This window comes from Penaeus monodon, chromosome 38 (genome assembly GCF_015228065.2).
Source record: "Penaeus monodon isolate SGIC_2016 chromosome 38, NSTDA_Pmon_1, whole genome shotgun sequence".
Taxonomy (NCBI): domain Eukaryota; kingdom Metazoa; phylum Arthropoda; class Malacostraca; order Decapoda; family Penaeidae; genus Penaeus; species Penaeus monodon.
In genome coordinates this window covers 21,134,569-21,139,568 of record NC_051423.1, presented here as the reverse complement: position 1 = coordinate 21,139,568, position 5,000 = coordinate 21,134,569, and the positions used below count along the sequence as shown (strand labels likewise).

The following is a 5,000-nucleotide window of genomic DNA, read 5'->3' as shown; positions in this document are numbered from 1 at the left end:
CATCATGTTATCATGAGTTTATTTACGGTTCAAAGTGATGCTACCTATTCGTGTATTCCACTGGGGGGGGGGGGGTATTAATTCAATTCCGGCAAACTCTTTTCATCAAACCAAATTACCCAACATTCTTATTTTTTACAGAAATTGAAATGACAAAAAAAAGAAAAAGAATATCTAAAAAAGGGAAAAAGAAAACCTCCCAGGAAACAAAAAATGACGGATGGACACGACGTAAAAAAAAATAATAATAAAAAATAAAAATAAAAATAAAAATAATATAATAATAATAATAATAATAATAATAATAATAATAGGACGGGATAGTTCCCACCCCTGGCCCTGCGGTTCGGCCATCTTGTACTAACAATCAAAAGAAAACAAGACTTAAATGGACAAGGGAAGAGTATAATAAGGTAATGTACTGCTTTTGCTATACACTCAAGGAGCTGCTGCAGAAGTTGTGAGCATATTTCTGTTAGTGTTCCAATTGCCTCAAACTTCAATCACCCTAGGTCGCTCGTAGTGATCCGGTGTTTGATTTCAATTAGCAGATGTAAAGAAAAGAAAATAATAATAATAATAATAATAAATAAATAAATAAGTGAATCGAAAAGACGTGCTTGAAAACAGGGCTTCCTTGGACGTGCAAGCGACGTGCAAGCGGCGTGCATGCGTTCAGAGGAAGGAGCGATCGACGAGCAGGCCCTCTGTGAGCAAGCATCCCTTCTGCTGCCCCGACGGCGTCCTTGGCGAGGGGGCGGCCGCGGCAGAAGCAGAAACAGAAGCAGAAACAGAAGAGGAGGAGGAGGAGGACGCGGGAGCTATAAGCGCGCGGCCATGTGGGAGCGAGGTGGGCAGGGCGTGGGGGGGCGGGGGGGGGGTTGGAAGGAAGGGAGGGGGAAGGGAGGGGGAAGGGAGGGGGAGGAGGAGGGGGAGAGATGGGGAAGGGGAGAGGGAGAGGGAGAGAGATGGGGAAGGGGAGGGAGAGGGAGAGAGATGAGGGAGGAAGTGAGAGAAGGGATGATAACGGGAGGAGGATGGGAAAGGTGAGAGAATTAGGGAGAGGATGAAGAAGGTAGAGGAGGAATGGAAAATAAAGGGGAGGAGAAGGGATGAGGAGGAAGAGGAAGAATATATATATATATATATATATATATATATATATATATATATATATATATATACATATACACATATATACACACAAAAAAAGATATACATATATATATAATCAAAAATTAAAACATATATAAAAAATACAAAAGAAATATCCAGAAGAGGCACAGAAAACCTGACTCACCTCCTGCAAAAGAGAACCAGCGGCCCAGTCGAAACAATAATAATAGTAACACCACGACTAAATATTTTGAAGACGGGGAGGGAGTTAAAAAAAAACTAAAGAAAAAAAAAAAGAAAAAGAAAAAAGGAGAGAGAGCAGAAAAGAAGAAAAGAGAGAGAACAGAAAAGGAAAGAAAATGAAGGAAAGAGAAAGAATATAAATCATTTCGTCTATAAATAAAACAAGCAGAGGTGTTGTTCGCCCGGGCGTCCGCCATCTTGGATTTTTTTTAGCATGAGGGGATACGGGACTAAAAGTTTGAAGGAATGAGGTGTGAGTGGGATACAAATAAAATTAAATGAGTACTAGGCAAAAATATAATAAAAAATGATATTAAACATAATATATAATAAATAAGCAGAATAAGTAAGAGATAAAGATAAAGATAAATATAGTAAGAGAGAGTCAGAGAGAGAGAGAGAGAGAGAGAGAGAGAGGAGAGAGAGAGAGAGAGAGAGAGAGAGAGAGAGAGAGAGAGAGAGAGAGAGAGAGAGAGAGAGAGAGAGAGAGAGAGAGAGAGAGAGAGAGAGAGAGAGAGAGAGAAAGGAAGAGAGAGAGAAAAAGAGAGAAAAAAAGAGAGAGACAGAACGAGAGAAAGACAGAAAGAGAGAACGAGAGAGCGAGAGAACGAGAGAGAGAGAACACATCTCCGTAATTTCCTAAACAGCGTGGGGCATCGCAGGAACGTTTACACGCAAATGTTCGCCAAAAACAATTCCCCGTGTTAAAAAAAGAACGATTTTCCGGAGCCAGATTCATGCTAAAATTTTGGCCAATAAATGTCTCGTAAGGTCAATGCAAACGTCTCGAGAATATCTATCACCTTTCCTTTACTTACATATTTAACTATTCATCTATCATTATCGTTGCTGTTATGATTATTACCATTATCATTATGGTTATAATTATCATTATCATATGTATCAGATTTAACATGAATTATTAAGACGGAAATGGATATTGAGAGAGAGAGAGAGAGAGAGAGAGAGAGAGAGAGAGGAAGAGAGAGAGGAAGAGAGAGAGAGAGAGAGAGGAAGAGAGGGAGAGAGAGAGAGAGGGAGAGAGAGAGAGAGAGAGAGAGAGAGGGAGAGAGAGAGAGAGAGGAGAGAGAGAGAGAGAGAGAGAGAGAGGGAGAGAGAGAGAGAGAGAGAGAGAGAGGAGAAGAGAGAGAGAGAGAGAGAGAGAGAGAGAGAGAGAGAGAGAGAGAGAGGAGAAGAGGAGAGAGAGAAGAAAGAGAGAGAAAGAAAGACGAGAACAGAAAAGAAAGAAGAAAGAAAAGAGAAGAAGAAAAGAACGAGAGAAAGAAGAGAACAAGAAGGGAAAGAAAGAATAAGAAAAAAAGGAAGAAAACGAGACGAGAAAAAAAAAAAAAAACAAAACCAAAAAACAAACGACAACAAAAAAAAACAAAAAAAAAAAAAAAAAACAGCCATCCGCATCCATGAAATCCAAATCCAAAAATGTTCGATTCGATGTTAAAGGCAATAAATCGAGAGACCCTTCGGCTGACGGAATAAACAAGCGCTCAACGGCAGTCAAAATAAACTCCAGATTAATCATGCGATCACCGGTATTTTTATTTTTATTTTCCTCTTTCTCGTTTTTTTTTTTTTTTTTTTTTTTTTTTTTTTTTTTGTGTGTGTGTGTGTGTGTTTGTGTGTGTGTCTGTGTGTGTGTGTGAGTGTGTGTGTGTGTGTGTGTGTGTGTGTGTGTGTGTGTGTGTGTGTGTGCGCGTGTGTGTGTATTTTATAATACTGACAATAATTTCATTATCTCTTGCCATATGACGATTCCTTTTAAATGGCGGGTGGAAATGTGTGTGTGTGTGTGTGTGTGTGTGTGTGTGTGTGTGTGTGTGTGTGTGTGTGTGTGTGTGTGTGTGTGTGTGTGTGTATTTTATAATACTGACAATAATTTCATTATCACTATAGAAAAAACACGCACAAATACCAACAAATATTGAAACAAACAAACAACTAAACACACAAACACAAACACACACATACACATACAACACATACGAAAAATGGAATAAAATTGATAAAGAAAAGATAAGAAACGAAAGAGAGAGAGAGAGAGAGAGAGAGAGAGAGAGAGAGAGAGAGAGAGAGAGAGAGAGAGAGAGAGAGAGAGAGAGAGAATGAGAGAGACACAGAGAGAGAATGAGAGAAAGAGAGAAAGAGAAAGAGAGAGAGAGAGAATGAGAGAGAGAGAGGAGGAGAGAGAGAGATGAGAGGAGAGAGAGAGGAAAAGGGAGAGAGAGGGGAGAGGGGAGAGAGAGAGAGAGAAGAGAGAGGAGAGAGAGAGAGAGAGAGAGAGAGAGAGAGAGAGAGAGAGAGAGAGAGAGAGAGAGAGAGAGAGGAGAGGAGACGAGAGAGAGAGAAGAAGGAGAGGGAAGAGAGAAGAGAGAGGGAGAGAGAGAGAGAAAGAGAGAGAGAGAGAGAGAGAGAGAGAGAGAGAGAACACCTGGTCTTCATAATTAAGCAAAAATCATCTCAGGTGTTGCAAGAATAAGAATCGCTCCCTTGCGGCAACCCGCACTTTCGCGAACATATCAGGAGACAGCAACACCAACAAAAAAGAAAAGAAAAGAAAAAAAAAAAAAAAAAAAAAAAAAAAAAAAAAAATATATATATATATATATATATAATAATAATAATAATAATAATAATAATAATAATAATAATAATGATAATAATGATAATAATAATAAATAATTATAAAATAATAATAATAATAATAATAATAATAATAATAATAATAATAATAATAATAATAATAATAAAAGAAAGTACAAAGAAAGAAAGAAAAAAAATCGACTTTTGTGGCGGGAAAAAGGAGAGAAAAGCCTAGGGAGAGTGAATGTAAAGCAGAATGGGGCAAAGTACAACAGACAGGGATAATTGCGATATATTGTATATTAAAAAAAAAAAAAAAGAAGTAAAACAGATGATGAAAGATGATAATAATATTAATGGTGATGATAGTGATAATAATATTAATGGTGATGATAGTGATAATAATATTAATGGTGATGATAGTGATAAAAATAATAATGGTGATGATAGTGATAATAATATTAATGGTGATGATAGTGATAATAATATTAATGGTGATGATAGTGATAATAATAATTAGTCATGGTAATCAAAAATAATGACGATGATGATGATGATAATGATATTTATTGTTATTATCATTATTATCATCAGTATTATCATTACGGCTACCATCATCATTATCATAATTATTAATCCTATAATAATATTGCTTTCTCAGTGAGTAACAGCAGCTGTTAAAATTATCAAAGGCAAAGATAAAGGCACAAAATTACATTGCGAAATATTAATAATAATGATATTAATGATAGTAATAATAATAATAATAATAATAATAATAATAATAATAATAATAATAATAATAATAATAATAACAACAACAATAATAATAACAATAAAATAATAATTACTATTAATAAAAAAAAAAACAATAATGACAATAACACAAATAGTAATAATAATTATGATTACAATTATAATCATACTGATGATAAATCGTAATGATAATGGTATCAATAACAACAGAAATAACAATAACCATAACATTAATAACAATAATAATACTGACAATGGTGATAATATTGATGGTAATTATATATATA

The 5,000-nt window shown here is 35.5% G+C and overlaps 1 protein-coding gene across 1 annotated transcript in view; it reads left to right on the top strand.

Annotated features, from left to right (window-relative positions):
* LOC119596741 (salivary glue protein Sgs-3-like) overlaps positions 1 to 5,000 on the top strand; it is a 16,736-nt gene that overhangs the window by 6,958 nt on the left and 4,778 nt on the right. The window lies entirely within an intron of this gene.